Source organism: Nematolebias whitei, chromosome 3 (assembly GCF_014905685.2).
Source record: "Nematolebias whitei isolate Nwh7 chromosome 3, NemWhi1, whole genome shotgun sequence".
NCBI lineage: Eukaryota > Metazoa > Chordata > Actinopteri > Cyprinodontiformes > Rivulidae > Nematolebias > Nematolebias whitei.
In genome coordinates this window covers 45,336,047-45,346,536 of record NC_056500.1, presented here as the reverse complement: position 1 = coordinate 45,346,536, position 10,490 = coordinate 45,336,047, and positions in this window count along the sequence as shown.

Here is a 10,490-nt window from a genome sequence, read left to right as displayed (position 1 = left end):
TAACAATGGATCATTAGCACACTGATGGCTGTTTACTGTTCACAGAGGGCTGAGTGATACTAGCAATCACAGCATTGTAAGAGGGGGACAGTTGAACCCGGAGGCCTCCACCCCTGTTTAACGATGGAAGATTTCTTTTCACAAAGATGGCCTCCTTTACTCCTCTCTCAAACCATCGTTCCTCTCTGTCCAGGATGTGAACATCTTCATCCCTGAAAGAGTGACCGCTGGCCTGGAGATGAGTGTAGACCGCAGAGTCCTGGCCTGATGATGTTGATCTTCTGTGCTGGGCCATCCTTTTGGCCAGTGGCTGTTTTGTTTCCCCGATGTAAGACTGATCACAGCCCTCCTGACACTGAACAGCATACACAACATTGCTCTGTTTGTGCCGGGGGACTGGATCTTTGGGATGAACCAGTCTTTGCCGTAATGTATTTTGGGGTTTAAAAGCCACTGGGATGTTATGTTTAGAAAATAAACGTCTCAGTTTCTCTGATACTCCCTCAACATACGGAATGACCACTGGTCTGGGTCTGGGTTCCTCCTTTTCAACTGTTGGCTGACTGGAGTCCTGTTTGGGTTTCTTCTCTGCTTTCAGGAAGGCCCAGTTAGGATATCCACATTGCTCTAGAGCCTGTCTTGTGTGGGATTTCTCCTTCTGCCTGGCTCCTGAGCTAGTGGGGACGCTGTCTGCTCTGTGATATAGAGTCCTGATGACTCCTAACTTGTGCTCCAAAGGGTGATGGGAGTCAAACTGCAAATACTGGTCTGTGTGGGTGGGTTTGCGGTACACCTCAGTTTGCACATGTCCTCTATCAGAGACTGAGACCTCACAGTCCAAGAAAGCCAACCTGCCATTTTTTTTTTCATCTTCTCGTGTGAACTTGATGTATTTATCCACAGAGTTGATGTGGCCAGTAAAATGTTGGACTTCCTGAGATTTGATTCTAACCCAGGTGTCGTCAACATAACTGAACCAATGACTTGGTGGTGTCCCTGAAAAGGACGTCAAGGCTCTCTTTTCTACCTCCTCCATGTACAGGTTGGCAACAATAGGAGAAACTGGAGACCCCATAGCACACCCATGTTTCTGCCTATAATATTGCTCCCCATATGTGAAGTAGGTTGACTGCAGGCACAGTTTCAAGAGTTGACACAGTTGTTCTGTGGAAAGTGTGGTCCTGCTGCTCAGAGTGGTGTCTGATTTTAATTTTAAACTGACCACCTCTACTGCATCATCAACAGGAATGCACGTAAAGAGTGATGTGACATCAAAAGAGACCATTGTTTCATCAGTCTCCATGATGACATCCCTCACCTTGTCCACAAAGTCCATGGTGTTCTGTATGTGGTGTTCTGAGCTGCCAACTAAAGGGATGAGTACAGACGCCAGATATTTGGAAACATTGTAAGTGACAGAGTTAATCATACTAACAATTGGTCTTAAAGGTACACCTTGTTTGTGGATTTTAGGTAAACCATACAGACTAGGTGTGGCCTCCCCTGGGTACAGTCTGTGGTAGATAAAAAGGTCAGTAGCCTTGTCCTGCTCCAAAAATTTCAGGCAATCTATTAACTTCTTCTTGTAACCACTTCCTGGATCTCTTTTCAGAGGTTCATAAGTGTTTAAGTCACTAAGGAGTGTCATAACTTTCTCATGATAGTCTTTCTGGTTCAAAATCACTGTGCACCTTCCTTTGTCTGCTGGGAGAATGATGATGATTTTGTCCTTGCTAAGAGTGGTGAGTGCATCCCTCTCCTCTCTACTGATGTTGGAAGGTGGTGGTTTGGCATTGCTGAGGCAGGCTGAAACTTTGACTCTGAGCTGTTCTGCTTCAGCCTCTTTAACTGTCCCCTTTAACTGTCCTCTTCAACTGTCCCCCTCTTACAATGCTGTGATTGCTAGTATCACTCAGCCCTCTGTGAATAGTAAACAGCCATCAGTGTGCTAATGATCCATTGTTAGGCTGATGGTCCTTCTTGAGCATGTGATCAGCTGGTTTTGGTTGTCAGCAGCAAAACTGGTTGATCCACTCTGAGACGGTGCTATTTAAGAGACTGAGCTGAATACAGCTCCTCAGACTGAGGAAGTGTCTCGGATGAGAGACGAAACGTTTCTACATTTTTTTTGTTGATTTGCTTTGTTTTGTTTTTTTGAATGTCCAGAGGACCAGATTTAACTTTTTTAGAATGACCAAATTAGTTCTTTTCATTTAACCCATCACATGTGAGATGCACCCAGGTGGAGCAGTGGGCTGCTATGTTACTCCACGGGGAGTGTCAGCGGGGGGAGAGACAAATGCACATCTGAGCCGTGCGCTGTTTGTATCAACAGTTTTCAAGTGGTGGGGGTGCGTTCAGCGTGAGGGTTCAACATGAAGGAAGAGGCTGCCTTTAGCTTTTTAGCTAGCGCACCTGCATTGCGAGCCGCTAGTTTAGCATTACGTCAGTGCCGACAGGTGGTTGGGGTGGAGGGTGGGGTTCAGTAGACGGGGCGCTCGGTTCTATTGACGGGGTGGGGCGCCCCACTTGTATAATGGTAGGGGAAACACTGTAATATAATCAGCAGCATGGATAATCAGCAGCATGAAATAATCAGCAGCATGGATAATCAGCAGCACATATCAACAAAGTGGCATTACAGTGATTTTTTTCACAGTAATTATACTGGTTAGAGATTCATGAGTCTAACAGTCTCAGGGTAGAAGCTGTTCCTCAGTCTAGTGGTTCTACACTTGATACTCCTCTACTGTGTGCTGGGTGAGTGGGGTCCTTCATGATACTGTACAGGTGGCCCTCTTCCTGCATCTGGAGATTTAGATGTCTGTGATGGTGGAGAGGCTGATTCCGTACTCAGTATTGTGTACTCAAGTATTGTGTACTCAAGGTCCCAGTTACACCAAAAATATAAAAATAAATGGTTTATAAGGATCTAAGATATACGCTAAAGCATCTAATGTAACACCAAAGTCCATGCTCAATAATCCAGGTATAAAATCCAATGATGTTCAGTCAGGTCATCTGGACGGTTTCTTTTTTTTCACCCCCAGGAGAGGGTGTGCTCCAGAGACCATCTTAGCACCAACATGTCTGTTTTTAGTAAGCTGTTGGTGGAGAATCAGTTTTGTTTGGTGTTTCCTCAGACTGATGAAGCCTTCTGGATGGAGAGAGAAACGTCTCAGCACAAACAAACAAAAAAAGAAACCATCCAGATGACCTGACTCAACATTGTTGGACTAATAATGTAAAATATTACGGTGTATTAAAAAGCAGCCCGAACATGAGTCTGTAGTGAGTAGATGGGTATGAATGAATACAGCAGCAGTTCATGTTTGACACTGACTTTGCTAAATGTAAGGATGGAAAAATGTCTAGAATAGATTTTCTAACACTTAAAATGTTACGTTGTTGTTGTTACAGAAAGAAGAGATGCTCTGTGGCTCCAACAGTTATGGGTGGACCTGCAGAACAAGGCCCAGTCTTCTCCGTCAGCATGAGACATGCTTTCATTTCCTTTTCAGGTTTACTCGATGACTTGGTTTTTACAGCTGATATTTATTTTTATTTTTTATTTCAACATCAAAGATTTTAGTTCAACATCGGCCACTCTTTGGTGGGGGGTACCGCATGGGTCCATCCTCAGTCCTCTTCTCTTTTCTTTATTCCTGCTGCCACTAGGTGCTGTTTTTCGTAAACATGGCGTACCTTTTCATTTTTACGCTGATGACTGTCAAATTTACTTCCCTCTGAAACACAGTGGTGCATGCTCTATTCAACCTCTTCTTGACTGCCTGGCTGACATAAGAGGCTGGATGGCTTTAAATTGCTTAAGTTTTAATGAGAAGAAGACTGCAGTCTTGTTGTTTCCTCCTACTGGTGCAAACCACTGCATTGACATTTCCTCTCTAGCCCCGTTAGAGAAGTCACTAATATGGGAGTGATAATGGACCCTTCTATGAAACTTAACAGTCATGTAAACACGATTGTTAAATCCCGTTTTAGTTTTTTTTTCAGTTGAGGCGACTGTCTAAATTGAAGCCCATACTGTCCATAAATAACCTTGAGACTGTAATACACGCGTTCATACCATCCAGGCTTGATTACTGCAATGCACTTCTGTTTGGAATCAGTCAGACCTCCATTGCACAACTACAACTGGTCCAAAATGCTGCTGCCCAATTTTTAAATGGTCCAGGAAACGGAGAGCAAATTACACCAGTTCTGGCCTCCCTGCACTGGCTCCTGGTTCACTTTCGATTTCAGTTCAAAATACTTCTGTATGTTTTTAAATCGGGCAGCACGGTGGCGCAACTGGTAGAGCTGCTGCCTCTCAGCGAGCAGGTCCTTGGTTCAAACCCCGGTCCAGGGGCCTTTCTGGGTGGAGTTTGCATGTTCTCTCCGTGCATGCGTGGGTTTTCTCTGGGTACTCCAGTTTTCTCCCACAGACCAAAAACATGCATGTTAGGCTGATTGGTAACTCTAAATTGTCCCTAGGTGTGAGTGAGAGAGTGAATGGTTGTTTGTCTCTGTGTGGCCCTGTGATGGACTTGCGACCCGTCCAGGGTGTACCCCGCCCCTCGCACAGTGATTGCTGGACATGGGCACCAGCGACCCCCGTGACCCAAAATGGAATAAGCGGGTAAAGAAAATGGATGGATGGATGGATGTTTTTAAATCTCTGAACAGCTCTGCCCCCTCTTATCTCACTGATCTGCTGCAGCCATATGTCCCACAGCACTCTCTGAGTTCAATGGACCAGATGCTTTTATTTGTTCCAGGATCCCGTCTTAAGCTCAGAGGTGACAGGACCTTCTCTGTTCAGGTCCAAGACTGTGGAATGAGTTACCACTGCATGTCAGGCAGGCCCCCATCCTCACTGTTTCTGTCTTGTTTAAAAACCCACTTTTATTCCCTGGCTTTTGACACTGGGTGATTTTGTTTTTAACCCGTCTGTATTCAACAATGTCAGCTAACCAGTTACCAGTAGTTGTCATCTTTTTCCATTTGGATATACTGGTATGTATTTTTTGCTGTGTGCTTTACTTGTTTGTTTCTGCTGTACAGCGCTTTGGTTGGTCTTGTTGCTGTTTTAAGTGCTTTATAAATAAAGTGGTATGGTATGCTATGCTATGCCAGGAAATTAGTAGGTATGTTAATCCTCTTTGTGAAGCAGATTGCTAAACTTACACACATTCTTATTAAGAAGTGCAAATGCCACCTTTTTTCAGGGGAAGGTAAACATTTCATGCTAAATGCATGTTTCAAACAGTGCTGATCTTTGAGAATCAGTCTTTGGTGTGTATTTACACAAATATGTCAGAGTTGTCCTCTGAATACATGCACAACACCTCATGTTAACATAAGATAAGATAAGATAAGATGGTGGATCGTCTCGTGGGCTCATTGAGAACCATAATTGACACTGGGCGTTCTCCCGTGCGTTGGACAGATCCACTGCTGCTCGGCCAAAGTTGCTCCAAATTTGAGAGATCGTCTCGGGATGGAGGCTCCAGTCTCTGTGGTGGGGACCGCCCCTCGACATGATATCCGCTCGCCTGTTCAGGATGCTGGGAATGTACAGGTCCTTCTCAAAAAATTAGCATATTGTGATAAAGGTCATTATTTTCCATAATGTAATGATAAAAATGAAACTTTCATATATTTCAGATTCATTGCACACCAGCTGAAATATTTCAGGTCTTTAATTGTTTTAATACTGATGATTATGGCATACAGCTCATGAAAACCCAAAATGCCTGTCCCAAAAAATTAGCATATTTCATCCCACCAATGAAAGACAAGTGTTTTTAATACAAAAAACACCAACGTTCAAATAATCATGTTCAGTTATGCACTCAATACTTGGTCGGGAATCCTTTTGCATGAATGACTGCTTCAATGCGGCGTGGCATGGAGGCAATCAGCCTGTGGCACTGCTGAGGTTTTATGGAGGCCCAGGATGCTTCGATAGCGGCCTTAAGCTCATCCAGAGTGTTGGGTCTTGCGTCTCTCAACTTTCTCTTCACAATATCCCACAGGTTCTCTATGGGGTTCAGGTCAGGAGAGTTGGCAGGCCAATTGAGCACAGTAATACCATGGTCAGTAAACCATTTACCAGTGGTTTTGGCACTGTGAGCAGGTACCAGGTCATGCTGAAAAATGAAATCTTCATCTCCATAAAGCTTTTCAGCAGATGGAAGCATGAATTGCTCCAAAATCTCCTGATGGCTAGCTGCATTGACCCTGCCCTTGATAAAACGCAGTGGACCAACACCAGCAGCTGACATGGCACCCCAGTGACTGTGGAAACTTGACACTGGACCTCAAGCCATGTGAATTCTGTGTCTCCTCTCTTCCTCCAGACTCTGGGACCTTGATTTCCAAAGGAAATGCAAAATTTACTGTAATCAGAGAACATAACTTTGGACCACTCAGCAGCAGTCCCAGGCGAGATGCTTCTGATACAGTCTCTTGTTCAAAAGTGGCTTGACCTGGGGAATGCGGCACCTGTAGCCCATTTCCTGCACACGCCTGTGCACGGTGGCTCTGGATGTTTCTACTCCAGACTCAGTCCACTGCTTCCGTAGGTCCCCCAAGGTCTGGAATCGGCCCTTCTCCACAATCCTCCTCAGGGTCCGGTCACCTCTTCTCGTTGTGCAACGTTTTCTGCCACACTTTTCCCTTCCCACAGACTTCCCACTGAGGTGCCTTGATACAGCACTCTGGGAACAGCCTATTAGTTCAGCAATTTCTTTCTGTGTCTTACCCTCTTGCTTGAGGGTGTCAATGATGGCCTTCTGGACAGCAGTCAGGTCGGCAGTCTTACCCATGATTGCGGTTTTGAGTAATGAACAAGGCTGGGTTTTTAAAAGCCTCAGGAATATTTTGCAGGTATTTAGAGTTACGTCGTTGATTCAGATGGTTAGGTTAATAGCTTGTTTAGAGAACGTTTTCATGATATGCTAATTTTTTGGGACAGGCATTTTGGGTTTTCATGAGCTGTATGCCATAATCATCAGTATTAAAACAATTAAAGACCTGAAATATTTCAGTTGGTGTGCAATGAATCTGAAATATATGAAAGTTTCATTTTTATCATTACATTATGGAAAATAATTACCTTTATCACAATATGCTAATTTTTTTAGAAGGACCTGTACACTGCTCTGATGGAGAGCAGGTTTTTGTGTGCCCAACACAACAGCTGTTTCGCGATGCGTAACAGTTGGGCTGAGTGCATGCCTCCCTGACGGTTTATGTAAACTGCCATCACTTTGTTGTCTGTGTGGATCAGAACATGCTGATCCCGCAGCAGGGGGCAAAATGCTGAGTCACGTTTCAAACCGTGAAACATTCTAGCACATTTATGTGAAGCGACTTGTAGTCCAGCTACTGTGCTCCCACTGCTTGTGACAGACACATTCCTCCCAGCTTGACAGGAACGCGTCTGTGAAAACTGAGACGTGTGACGTAGGCCTGCTGATGGGAACTCCCTCTGACAGAATGAGGGGGTTTCCCCAGTGATTCAGATCCTGTGTTGCCAGGTGTATGATATTTATTGTATTTGTACAACAATTTTGTCCTCTGTACTATCAATAATCCCAAAAAAGGCCAAATATATGACAATTTGACCATTCCATGAATGTGTGGTTGTAATCGATTGTCATCAGCCTGTCGCAACTGTCTGTTGGAGTTTTTTTTGTGAACCCTGAAGGCATCTGTGTCTGCAAACAGATGCACGATTGGCTGGAAATTCCAGCCAATCGTGCTTTTCTAAATGTTACCTATGAGTGACGTGTATGCTTTTGCCTCAGAACAATGGCCATGATTGACTGAATAGTCCGCTGCGCCCGCCCCATGAGTGAAGAAAAGAAAAAAAGAAAAGAAGAAGCAGAGCCGGTCTGGAAGCGGACCCATCACTACTATAGTGCATCAATAGATTTGTTATTTTGGGTGTACGATAATTTCCCTCAAACTACGATAATTTTATGTCTCTATTACGATAATCCTACATTTATCACCTGGCAACACTGTTCAGATTGGTTCTCACAGAGCGGGGCACAAAGATAATCTGCCTCTTCTGGCGCACAAGATCTATGTGTGGGCGAACCATCTCTGAAGGCGTCTAATGTGAAGTAGGCCCAGCGGAACCATGATGTGGGCCGCTGACATCGCCCCAGGAGTCGCATGACAGGCAGAACTGTCACTATGCTACAGGGTTTGACACAGCGGAGCTGAGCTGACAGAGCTTCGGCTCTCAGCTCTGAAAAACGGGCTCTCATTGTGGTTGAGTTTAGCTCCACTTCCAGATAAACAATCATCTGGGACTGACGAACTGAACTTTTTCCCAGTTTATAGAAAACCCCAGGTGTAACACTAGCGTTTTGGTCTGTGCGACTGCTTCCTATCTGGACCGAGCTAATAAAAGCAGATCGTCCAGATAAAAAGAATTCTCATTCCTGCCATGTGTAACGACTGCAGAGCCGTCTCCACGCATTTTGAGAAAGTGCGTGGGGTGTTTCAGAATGATGGAAATGTGAAAAAATGCGCCCTTCAGATCTATGGAGGTGAACCAGTTGTTCTGGTGAAGTTCTCCAGCAGCTGTTTGATTGTCAGCATGTGGAATTGTCTCCCCATGATCGAATTGTTGAACATGAACAGGTCGAGAATGGGTCTCATCCTTCCGTTTTTTTTTCAGAAGCAGGAAGTAGTGAGAGGAAAAAAAACAAATTTTCCTCTCCATTGGAAACTCTGGAAATCACGTTTTTCATCAGAAATTCCTGAACTTCTAACTGGAGAGACAAGCTCTGTTCTAGAGAAGACAGAACCGTCTCTATAACCCCTCTGAACGGTGGGGGTTGAGCTGCGAACTGCAGCATGTAACCCCTGCTGATCAGATGGTCCGTCCATCTGTCCAGGGAACACACTCGCTGCCACTCTGAGTAACGCTTGGAGAGCGGGCACGCATTTTGTGTTGTCATGTTTCTCATGAATGTCAGCCAGACTAAAAAACCCTTACTGCCATCACCCGCTCCGGAGATTCTCCGGAGGGAACCCAAGGGGTGGGGGGGCTCTCACAGAAAAATGTTGTATGTGTGCCTCTGTGCTGAGCCCAGGCTGCGGTCTCACGTTAGAGCTGAGGTGAGCCGGCGCACACTGAGAGGAGGCGTGAGCGCTTTCTGAGTGAGATGCCGTTTTGGTGAAGGCTGCAGCTGTCGTGGAGAAACACATTTACTCCCGGCGTGCGGTGAGTGGGCAGAAAAAGAACACCTCATCTCAGAAAACAGTTCAGCTCAGCTTAAACAGGAAAAGAGTTCACCTCATCTCAAACATCATTCATGTGTTTTGTGTTTGAAACTGTTAAAATAAGGTACATCTATTCCCTTAGGAACAAACAGACTTTGTTTTTACAGGTGTTCAACCCAGCACAAACTTCTTAGTTGACACTAATCAAAGTGTAATAAAAAAAACTATCACTGTGTTAACTTCACTGCCAATATGAACTAATTTCCCATGAAACAGAACATCTGCTGAGACTTTAACTTTTAACAAAAAGGAGTATTACTCCCAGGATGGGTTCCCATGCAGATAACACATGAAAAAACTCTTTGTTTAAAATGACATTTTCTTTTCAGGAAATGAACAGCGACAAATTTTTGATGAACATTGCATGTTATTTCAAAAGCTTCAGAACTGAATGTTTGTTTATGAAAATGTAAGTTTAAGTAATCTCTCTTTAAGATAATCACTTGTCTTATGTTTTTCTCTTTTTAAAAGAAGAGTAACTTTTAAAGGCAGACAGAGAAAATGGACATTAGATTTTATCAAACATGACAAAGAGTTAGGACCACCCCTCTTCCGAGAGGTGGACCAAGGTCTATATGTAACACATACAATTAAGTTTCACTTCTACATATACTACTTCTACATCACATCTTCTTCACCACTTCTTCTTCAAGCACTGAACTTATTTATCATTTATTTATCATCAACTATAATTATCCAGTTTTAAAACTAGGCTTAAGACTTTCCTTTTTGCTAAATCCTATAATTAGGGTCGGCTTGGGTTTCCTGAGCTGTCCCTTAGTTATGCTGCTATAGGCTTAGACTGCTGGAGGACAAACTGACCACAATTTTCACTCTACTGCTGTCTTTACTTACTCTGCTCAACCTGTTTTGTATTTCCTGATGCATGCTCAATAATCCAGGTAGAAAAATCTAAAAAAGTTTAATCTGGTCCTCTGGACATTCAAAAAAAAAAAAAACAAAGCAAATCAACAAAAAAATGTAGAAACGTTTCGTCTCTCATCCGAGAGACTTCCTCAGTCTGAGGAGCTGTATTCAGCTCAGTCTCTTAAATAGCACCATCTCAGGGTGGATCAACCAGTTTTGCTGCTGACAACCAAAACCAGCTGATCACATGCTCAAGAAGGACCATCAGCATAACAATGGATCATTAGCACACTGATGGCTGTTTACTGTTCACAGAG